Below are 12065 nucleotides of genomic sequence, written 5' to 3' on the forward strand. Positions count from 1 at the left end.
ACTCCTCAATTACCACCCTCAAGTTCAAAACAAACAATCCAGAGTAAGAAAAATGTGACTTTAAATATAAATAAAAACACAGATGAAAAGCACACTTACTTCCCTAACATTACAAGACTCAACTAAGTACCCTTAGTTAAATAAATTTGGTTTTTTGCATCCTTTGTGTCATTTAAGCCAACCAATAGCCACCAATTCAACCACAGGAAGCTAATGAATTTGACAATACCATTTTTATCAGCGAAGTTACTTAGCTACCAGTATCAGAGCATCCTTGTTGTTGTATCATACCAAGTCCAATTAGACATTTTGGAGGAAGATGTATTTTGATTTCACCGCCACCAACACCAAACGGGAAAGTGAGCTAGGCACAACTACATAATTTCACAAAATTGCAGGAAGGAAATGCGTAATATATATGAGAACACATAGACAGTATTGCCCAGACATACTGTATTCTTCACTCTAATTATCTTCTTTGGAGCAGATTGCTTTCAATAAGCTCAAGAAAATTGAGCTTGATTCACTAGAGACAATGTGGGTTCAGTTGTTAACCTTTTAGCCTTTAAACAAGGAAGCTTCTTTAAAACATCCAACATTAACAAGTGCAGTTGTCAATAGAAATCAGGGTAGCATCAAGATGTGAATTTTATTTATTTATTTTTAAGTACCAAAACAATTCAAAAGAGGAAAAGCGCTATGTATTTTGTCACCGATTAACAAAGTCAGTTAGAATCTACCTAAATAAGACTGGAGCAGAGATATCTGTGTGCTGCAACAGTTCCTGAATTTTGACAGAATCAAAAATACTATTAAACAAGTGCAGATTTATCCTTGGGCCCCAGGGATGTTGCTGGCCAGCACTTAGTGGGGGAGGGAGGTAAGAAAGACAGGCATCCCATCCCCATGCCAGCTGATGTGATTAGGGCTGGTCAGCCTGCCCATTCCTGCAGAGGCCGCATCTGTTCCTGAGAGCAGTTGCATTAACACATAGAGTCATATTCCTGCTTACCAACTCCAAGCTCCTTTCTAGTTGAGGTGAGCCAAGTCCTGATAATTCTCAGGCACCTCCTGTTGCCTCAAATGACACTAGAAATGTGGAAAATACGCCTGTCCCAGAGGTCAGAGGACTGAGATCATCAAGCAGAACCTATACCAATTTAATAAATTGTTCTAACAGTTTCAGAATTGTGTTTCTATTTTTGTTTTGAATCAACTTTTCCATTATAACACAGAACAAAAAAGGAAATGGGAAATCAAAAAGTTCTGCTGACTCAGACACAGTTAGGTGGTTTTAAATTTCCCTTTGGGGAACTCCGATCTTTTTCCTTAGTTCAAAATAAAGGTATCAAAAGAATCAAAAAATTTTCAAATTAAAATTTTAATCTTAATGCAGAGAACTATATGAAAGATACTTAAGCTACATCAAGAAAACAACTACCTGACACTGCTAAAATTGATTTTGTTCCATACTTTGTATTTCATCCAATATAATTACATTGAATTATATTTTTCTCTCCTATGCTCAAAGATCTTAGCCTTTTTAGTCTCCCAGGGTCCACACAGGGTATAATGGACTATTAAAATCAATGTTATGGTCATCTATTAGTCAGCTAATAACAGGCTCAAGCAATTATCCAAGGTAAGGTATGTAGCTCATAAAGGGGAAAGTAGAACCGTATCTCTGATTAGATGGTAACAAGCTGCAAAAATATTATTTTACAGAGGCTGGGGGGGGAAAAAGTGAGAGCGCTTTACTACAAAAAAATTACCAAGTACCTTAGTATTGCTTAGAGAAGAGAAGCCATTATCTGTGCCATTACACATACGGAGATGAAAGACATTTAGAAGGAGGATGCCTCCACTTCTTTTCCTATTGGACAATTATTCACAACTCTAATGTTTTTGTAACTGCGTGGTAAAAGAATTCACTTCATTAATCCAGCAGGAAACTAACCCAACAAATGCAAAAAACATCTTTCTTCTGGGGCAGTGAGTTCAATTAGTTTATGGCAAGGTCATAAAAGAGCTAGAGCTGATGCAAAGAGTACACCAGACCACACAGCCCAAATAAGTGGAAAGGTGGAAAAGGGGAAAGGAAGGAACAGTCTGTCCCCCACTTTAGTGGCCCCAACCCACTGCATCATCTCACTGCCTAACCACCCCTGCAATTTCATGCTCAGCAAGCACAGAGAAAGAGCAATGGTTTTATCTCCAAAACATTTAATGCCTAGGACAAATTGTGCAGTCCGCCAACCAGCTCAGGTACCGTAGGGACCAGAAAAGAATATTTGACAAAAGAATCATTGCTGAAGGTCCCATTGTGAAGACCAAGACAGCCCTGTAATTCCTGTCAATAGTTGTTGTCTGGATCTGATACAGTTGCATGCTAACTCAGGTGAAAAGAATTAAGGAGTTTTTTTAAACTTGGTAGATGAGCTGTTTGTCGAATGGAAATCCATACACATCCTATAATAAAGTTTCAACAGTTACTCACGTTAAGTGCCATGTTTTCCTCATACTTTGTGGGATTAAGTGAGGCCATTCTTTAGGCATAAGGAAATAGCTCACCTTGACATATGAGTAAGAAGGTACCACACAATAGTAGAAGCAAGAGAGAAAATGAAGGCAAGTAATTTACAAGTGATTTAAATGGATTAGGAGCACTAGACTACTACTCTCCTGTAATCACCGAAACAGACCTCTCAATCAAGAGCTGTGACACAAGTCACTTAATCAGCACATAATCTGAAAAGCAAGTAGAGGGGTTTGCAGCAAAACAGTCCTTCAAAGTAGCAGTGATCTAGCCAGCTCTGGAAAGGATGCAGATGCGCAGCTTCAAACAGGATGTAATTTGTCTGGTTTCTATACTGGAAATCTTTTCAATCCTTTCAGTACATTATCTTGATCATTTTTACAAATATACCGGTGAGGGGAAGGGGAAAGAAGGCTCCTCATAACTGATAGCTTGCTAACTGTAATGGGCAGTAACAGGTAGCAAAGATGAAAGATTCTTTAGGAAGGAGAAAGGAAGAGCATTCATGCCTTGTTTGTGAAGCAGCAGGGTGGAGTCAGGTGAGGTTGTTTTGGTGGGGGTTTTTTGTTTGTTTTTTGGTTTGTTTTTGTTTGTTTGCTTGGTTGGTGGGGGTGTCTTTTTGGTTTGGGTTTGTCGGTTTTTTTGTTTTTAGAAAGGTCTGGTTTTGGTGTTTTTGAGAATGCTTGCTTCCTTCGGACAGCAATTTGACTACTAAAAGCACCATCTCTGTATTCCAGTTTGATTTGTCAAGCAGAAAGCATCCGCATTTCAGTAGACAGAAGGCGGCAGATTCTTTAATAATCTCTCTAAAGCACAAATTAAGAAAAAGAGCCTTGAAGCCACTTTTAAAAGCAGAAAGTTTTAGCTACACAGAAATAAGGAAATAAAAATTAAGACCTCATTGACTCAATGTTTGACTGCTCTCTCTGGCATGTCTTGTGCATTCCTACATACAATAGTTGCTCCCTGAGTAATCTAGAAAAAATAGGTAAGTAGGTGAATTGATATTACAATGAGATAGTTTACTCTCTTCTACCGACTTCTACACGCCTGAAGTATGAAACTTTCATTCTGCGTTAATATGAGTTTAATATTGTATAAGTGTCCAAAAACACTGCTGTGAATGCAACACTATCACCTTGGAGTAGATGTCAAAGGCCTTGATCCAACCCTAGGCAGAGCACACTCTCAAGACAGGTGGAACTTTAAATACATGAAAAGCATTTAGGTCTTTGATACACACTTGTCTATGGCAGTGAAAGATCCTAGCAACAGTTAGCTATCACTGTAGGGAAAGGTTGCCACCCTGCCTGCATAGTCAGCAGGAAGGAACGTATTCTCACTTCTCCCACTTAAGTGCAAAATCTGACGGCTTGCTTTACACTTCTGATGGATTGGAGGAAGGCTGCCAGACTTGGTGTTGAACAGCCTGAGGCTCAGAGACACATTTTGTCTTGACTCTCCTCCCAGGAAGGATGGACACACCTTGGAGAGGTAACTTAACTGTTGCAGCTCATCTGTCAACACCTTGGTGGGAGACACGCACACTTATATTTTACCTTGAAATGGGGGTAGGTTAAGAGGATATGACTGCCACTTTGGTTGTGAAGCAAAGATTTTTTTTATATTATTAAATATTCAACTTGATCATTACCTAAACCAAAAATTACATTATATAAAACAATGTTCTACTTGGAGACAGAGTCAAGAATGATTTATCGTAGAAAAGTAGAGTTTTGAGTAGCTTACAACTAGACCACAGATTATAGAAAACATTCTGGGCAGAATTTAGCCCACCTTTAAAAAAAAAAAAACAAACCAAAACAAAAAAACACCACCACATTTATTTTCAAAAAACATCCTTCCAGAGTGAAATGATGTCATCATGTTAGGTCTGCAGGCAGCTTGAGAACAACAGTCACCCAAGTCTTCTCACCCCAAGGCACTGGTAAATTCTGAACCTTGACAAAAACTTCACTTAAAGTCTGGTCTACAATAGAAAGTCACATGGCCATCTATGTAGGCCAGCCAGTGTTTAACATCAGTTGGCATTCAGAGCATCACTGTATACCAATTGCAATGACTCCTAAAAAAATCCACCTAGAAGATGAACATGACATAAGTTTGAACACAAAGGAAGTGGAAATACACCTCTTTATCAAGCAGCAGAAAGCACATTACTAGAAATGCAAGCTTCCTTCTCCTCCTAAGGGAACAACTGTTTAGCAAACCCTCAGGATCCTTCTGCTTACTTCCAAAACCCATGATACCATTTTCCAGCACAGACTGACAGTTCGTAGCAGCCACAGTAATATGAAGTATAAATAATTTATATTGATTTATTTTTCATTTGCACAAAAGTTACATCTGCATGAACATTATGATGCTTTAGGCCACACTTAAATCCAGGAAAAACCCATCCCTGTAGGTAACTTCACTGAAACCAAAATGCTCATACTGCTTGTAGACTGCAGTATATTGGGTTAAACTTAAAATATCTTCTTAGAAGTTAACATAGGATTTTAAGCCATTCCTCCCACTCCCATAGTACTGTAGGAAGCAGAAGCAGGATTAGGTAGAAAACCTGTGGAATGAGGAATCCAGTGGGAGTCACCATGTGGCACTGTGACACAGGTTTACAAGAGCAACTGTCTAGCACCTGACCGCTGCTTTGTCAATAAAGCAGTGCTACTGCCCTGGTCCATGATATTATTTCTTCAGAGTGGTGTGGCAAGCAGAAGAAAGTCTCCTTCCCACTTCCTTCCCACTAGCGGGGATCAACTTTGCAGGAAAAGTTTTTCATTAAAATCCTGTGGCTCAGTTTCCTGCCGTATCTATGTATACTTCGACCTTATTTCCAAGAAGAGTGAAAACCTGGTTCAAGGCTTTTCTTATTCATTTAGACTCAAACACTAAATAAAACTAGCAAAAAGCATCATTTAGGATGAGTCTGAACAACTAAGTATTGATGAACTGCCTGGCTGCCATATGCAAGATTCAGGATTGATCCAGGAATGGAACAGGTTTCATTGAACCAAATGAAATTAAATATATTGTTAGATGATGTTCCCAGTTTTTCAAGAGCAGTTCATTGACCCACGCTAATGCTGTAGGCTTTGTTACCCAATCTATTAAGCAAGATCCAGAAACAAGCTCTTGATTATTTCTGACCCCGAAATTCCTGGCAGGCAGCAAGTGACAGAATATAAGATGATTAATTCCGGCGGACACAGAAAGAGGTAGGTTTCTGTAGGTAAAAGAAGTTTGAGATAAGAAAAAACTGTTAGCCCAAACACATGATCTTTCAAGATGGCATCCAAGAACCACCTAAGGACTAGAAAGCCTTTGTAAAGTGCCATAGATTGGATCATGCACAATACATTCAACTATGAACAAGCATCTCCTTCCAAATGCAAATACAATTCTTTCCTTTGAGGACAAATACCAACCAGAAAATAAGCATGTCCGCATGAGAGTTGGACTTGTCTTCCAAACTAACCCATTTGACTTCTGTCATATGAAATAACTTCCAGTTCTTTCAGTGGCAGCAATCAATACTGCCTGTTTCAATTAACTTGAAGCTAAATCAAATTGGAAACAGTGTCACTGGTGTGACCACTGACAACTGATGACTTTTGTATTCCTCTGATGCTCCACAGTGGAAACTAGATACAAAAAAGCAAAAGTTTCTGTTATTCTTGTGTGGGGTTTTTTTAACCTTTATTGTAGAGAAACTTTCTCAAAAATTAATTCTTTGAAACGGATTATATTCATTACCTAAGAATAATCATTTAAAAGTCATTCACAGGAACCAGAATAATGTCACATAGAACTAGACAAAATGAAAACATTATTTGAAATGCAAACACATCAGGAAAGTCATTAAAGGAAAAACATTTCCCAGCAAAATCTCGATTTTTATTAAAGGCATAAAAATAGAGAGGTACATGGCATCAAATATTGTATCTTCACCAGGTCATTTATCACATAGCACTTCAAATGAGAAGATAAATGACAAATGAGATTTAAGGAGCAATACCTTGAAGAAGCAGGTACGTCCTTAAAAGTATGTCCTGTCTTGTAGGAGTTTATCTCTAATGGGATTCAGGATGGTAGGAACAGAGGGTATCTCTGAAAATTTTTCAAAGCTGATGATTTTATGTGCATTTTTATATCAATATTTGTGTTCAAGCATACATCTATTTACTTTCTGACTTAACCCAAACAAAGAGTATTCATGCCATTCAGTTACATACAAATTTTTTTGGCTCTTACAAGATCAGCAATGAGCATCTTCTTCATTAACATATAAGACTTTCTAAAAAGAAAGAAACATCCCTAAAGAATAAGAATGACTTTATTATCATCCCACCTTATTACTATGGGTGCAGATCCATTTGAAGTTGAACAAAGCAAATTAAGGATGACAGTTTAAATTGATTTGGAATATCTGTAAAAAAGACATTTCAGTTAAGACAGTATTAATTTATCTTACTGTTAGCTAAATTTTTTGTGAAGTAAGGTAAATAGTTTATGCATGTTTGAGATGTGTGCTGTAGAATTTCTCTGCTTCTCAGACAAGGGATAAACAACAGCAGACAGGTGAAATCACACATCTGCAACTTGTCTTTTCTTTATTGCATTTTAAGGAATGGGTATAAACTAGATTGAAATAAGCCCTCCATATTAAAAAGGAATAGTCTTTTAGCTTTTCCCACCGATTTCTATCCCAAATATCACAGTAGCCAGGCAAGTAGTTGGATGCCTGGCATTGCAAGAAATAACCCTTGACCCAAGGACCTTTGTGATCACAAGACACAGTAATCAGCAATGGACTTAGAGAGTTCTTGCTTTGTTTTAAGGGACCCGAGACATTTTTCTGAACTAATGTCTGAAAGGCCTGAAAGCCTTCACTCATGTTGGCAAGTGCCTACACAATGAACAGTCCCTCCAAAGGGCAAGGAAAGACCTCTGCTGGGACAAGGTGCTGCTCAGTTGGAGCAGCAGCAGTGAAGCCCGATCCCGTGATAAGAGAGAAGAGGAATTCCTTCATGACAATCTCTCGGACTCAGGCTTTTTCTGGCACTGTATTAATTAGCCTTAAACTCATGTTCTTATATGCAAAAAGAAATACAAACCCTAGAAAGAGAGATATACTTTTCACTAAACCCCCTTTAGGAATGCCTGCTGTGTTCATTTTCCCTATTGCCCTCCTGCCTCTCAAACAGAAAAATTATTTATCATGACAGTGAATTTAATAAAAGAAAAATCCATCAGGAAAACTGAAGTGATGCGTTCCTGTCCACATGTTAGGGAAGCTGCCAATTTCTATCTCACAAGGGGCTTCCAGGCAGGTAGTCATAGGACTATGGCTGTCTTGAGGGCAGATACATGTATTCAACACCAACAGAGCACAGACAGCCAAGGCATTTAGCCTCCAAGACAACTGAGCCTCCATTTTTATCCTTGGTTTTGCCTGCTGGGAGGAAATATTGACAAGAGCATCCTCCAGACAGGCAGCCAACAGACCAAAACACTTCATTTAGGGTTCTTTTGAAACTGAGTTCATGAAGCATTCATTTTTTGTCACAAAAGATTCGAAGTTTTACTTGGAAATGCCATGGAAAAATTAAGGGAAGAGTCATGAAAATGATTAAAAAATGATTTGACCTATTGAAGAAAAAAAAAAAAGAAATCAGTCTAACTGAAAAGAGTAACTTAATGATGACTTCTGGCTGCCTGCAAGACAAGAGTGGGAGGATCTCAATCCAACAGACAAGTACATAGCAAGATCCAAAAGCCAGAAACAGAGCCAAAGCCATTTCAGACAAGGAATAAAGCACAAATGTAAAGTGAAGATCATTTGCCATTGGGACAATTTACTAAAGTTTATGAACACTTTAAACCAAACAATCATGGAAGTTTTTAAGCCACACATTGCTGCTAGCCTTAAAAAGCTCCCTCCAGTCCATCTGGTATATAATTCCTAGGCTTTGTAAGAACCACTCCTGATTATCTTATCCTTCTCTCTCGCCTGTAAAACTATGGGATGTAGTATGTAGACAGACAGACTTCAGGACATCTTGAAATTAGTAGAGGTTTTCTTTTATCATGATAAATAAAGTTACAATAAACAAAGCCCTAACTAAATAATAGTTGGATTATTGTACATGTATGTGTCTCTAATGAGTTTTATTTTTGAACAAATTATCTACTGTAAAAGGCTTTAACATTCCTACTAACTCTGACTGGAGATTTATGCCTGTGCACATCATCACAATCATTGACACAAGGGTCCAGCCACACATTTCAGATTACGATAGCAGGGCTTCTGGTTTTGTCTAAGCTCAACATGACTGTACTTCACTCCTTTTAGCACTGCGTTATTGTGTTTTGATTGTTGCGTATTTCTATACCCACTGCTGTCTGCTACTATCTTCCCCTCTCCCCCCTTCTGGTAAAGGGCCAAGACAATACACATCCACTGACAAAGAACTGAAAATTATCTGTCTTCAAAACAGTATTCATGACATTTTATCTGGCATATTGCAATGCCAAAGGAAAACACACTGTTCTGGTAAATACAGAAGGAAAGGATATTTTAACAGCTGCTTTTTTTTTTTTTTCCCCCCAGTTTTGAATTTTCACCTCAGGCAGTGCTCTGGTATTTGCATTTAGCATCAGGCACCAGCAATTAACCTGAATGAAGATACCTTCCCTCTGGTAGCAGAGAAGGCAAGAATAGCTTCATGTCAATGGAACCAAACATTTGGAGAACAGCTTTTAATCAAGATCGATACCTATAATGAGAAAAGGGCTTAAAAACTAGCAAAGCAATAATGCACATATTAGCTTTTTGATTGAACATGCTGATAACCTCAGAAAAAAACAATTACACCAGTCAACCTGTAACAAACATAATGGGACTGCCACCCTCACAGGGGGCTTCATTCAATCAGTGCCAAATCTTCAGAAAAGCAAACACCAAAATACTTGTGTACCCCCAGCTACCTCACTGCTCTTTTAACCAATGCATTTCAGCAGAGGCTTAGTCTCAATGACACTGCCGAAAATGTTTTCTCCTCCCATTTTAAGGTATAATTGACTTCTCTAAACAACATGCTGTTATGCTAACCATTTGTTTTTGTAGGCAAGAGAATAACTACTGTGTTTTCATTTTTAATGTATAAATGCAGCACAATAATCCTACTGGGAAGGTTTTTAATAAAACATGAAATTTCAGAGGAAGAGAAAGTAGTAGCATGAATGACCTATCCCTATTCCTACTACAGTACTTTTTTTCAGTATCTGAGGCAGGAGACATATAATGCCCTTTGGGTTTTATAATTTATTTTACAATTTCCTACTAATGAGTATCAAGGAATGTGGCTATGTCGAGATACAGTGCTAATTAACAAGGCTACTTAAACAGCCAAAGTTGGGCTGGATCTCAACTCAGTTCTCTCCCAAGATGTAATTCAGGTCTCAAACTCATGTCGTCTCTGTAGTTTTGCAGAAGACCCCAATTTTTCCCCTTGATTCCTTGGTCACATAAAATTTCTACAGTTTGAAATCTCTCCTGGCTCAAACTGGGGATAAAGGAAAGTGCACAAGTTTTCATGGCTCATCTATCCTTTTGAGTTTCATGCCATGGAAACATGCAAAGGGAAACAAGGTGTTCCAACAATCTGCTGCCAAAAGTTTTCCACGAAATAAATAGTTTCCCAGGAAATGTTTTCATTTTCTGAAGGGAAAACATTTAGCTGGAAAATATGCAGCTAGCTCTATTAAATACTATGAAAATCATTACAGTTTTGTTAATTTCTGTCTGCAGCAGTTTTCTAATCAGCACCAAAGAAACACACTCTGGGTGACTCAGCACTGACAGTGAACCACAAGAGTAAGACATCAGACATCCACATAGGGACTGAGGGATTTAAGATGGGGCTTAGATCACAACTGGGGGAGTAGATCACAATCCAAGCTCCACTTTCTTCTCAGCTATTCATGTGCCTCAACTCCTTCCCCTCCCACCCATACTTCACTTCCCATAGGCAGCATGGAGCTATACCAGTACTTCCATTTCTCAGTTTAAACTGGACTTTCTCCTCCACACACACACACTATAACTGAGCAGTTGCTTCTTAGAGCTGAACTATACCTCTGTTGGTAAGTCTGTCACATGAAGCACTGAGGCTAACATTTGCATGAGCAAAAGGCATGTACAGGGAAGCTTCACACACTAATGCAGTTAACTATCTAGATCAAAAGCTGTCTGTTTAGAATCAAGCAAGCAGTTTTCAAGGAGTAAATGTTTCACCCTGAGCAACAACCTTGTAATAATTGTCATTTTCACAAGAACTTTGGAATCTTAGTTAAGGAAGTTTAAGGATACAACAAGGACGGAGGAAAAATTCATCCGGGAAGACCAGCTCAGTTGAGCTCTATACAGGTAGCAGATGCCCCAACAGCTCCCACATTCTCAAACCCTCAAGAGAGGCAGCAGTAGCAGCTCTGTGTATTCAGATTTCATGGTGAGCAGGCATTAGAGGGATCCAACTCAGACTATTCAGTGCCAGAACAGAGACATGAAAGTCTGTCCTCAGCATCACACTGCAGCTCAGCACTGCTCAATTCAGTATTTGCATAGTGGTCAAGGGGTTTAAACTAGGTTTTGAACTACGAAAGGTCCCCTCTTCCTTCCACCTCAGTCGGCAGTATGACTGGATACTGAAGTCAATGACAAACAAAAGCAGTAGTTTCTCAGGTTCCTTCCACTGTTGCACAGTTTCTGCTCAGAAGCTGCAAAACAGATGAGTATAGCAGGAAGCATCATAGGAGATCAGTGATCTGAACAGATATCAGCATTTTCTTTTAATAATTTAGTTTTTAGAGAAGTACATGCTTGCACAGGATGCTTCATGACTGTCTACTGAACCAGCCATCTAAGGAACCTTATTAAAAGTCATATAATACAGCTTAATATGGAATTCAGCTGGTTAGTGGTATAGCAATACTACATTCAGTCTCACAAAAAATATCTGTCAAGTGTCAAAAATATCTAATATTCTCTAGGTCTTTAGAAGAAGTAGGGGAGTTCTGCTTACAGACAGAGCTCTAAACAGTTCATCAAGTTTATTACTATAAACTGTATAACAGCAGTTATATAACAAGTTTAGTTTTTCATCTTAAGGTCTATATGAATTTCACTGAAATGGGCAAAGAAATGGCACAAGTTCAAAAATAGAGATGAAGTTGGGTTCTGTTGACTTCTCCGTATTTATTGCATGAAGAGGTAAATATTGACAAAGCTTAAGACAGATTAGAAGTCAATACGTGCCTTGAAGGAAGGGAACACCTGATATTTATTAGAGTCAGGGTAAATTATCCAGAGAAGATTTTGCTTTGCTGTTTGTGAGGCAAAGAGAGTGCTGGCTTATGAAGGACCATTCGTTGCTATTAGCCCTTCATTTACCTTTCACTAGTGTTCTTCTATGCTTTGAAAAAAACCCAAATATTCTCCTTCTGG

The sequence above is a fragment of the Rissa tridactyla genome, chromosome 2, assembly GCF_028500815.1.
Source record: "Rissa tridactyla isolate bRisTri1 chromosome 2, bRisTri1.patW.cur.20221130, whole genome shotgun sequence".
Lineage (NCBI taxonomy): Eukaryota > Metazoa > Chordata > Aves > Charadriiformes > Laridae > Rissa > Rissa tridactyla.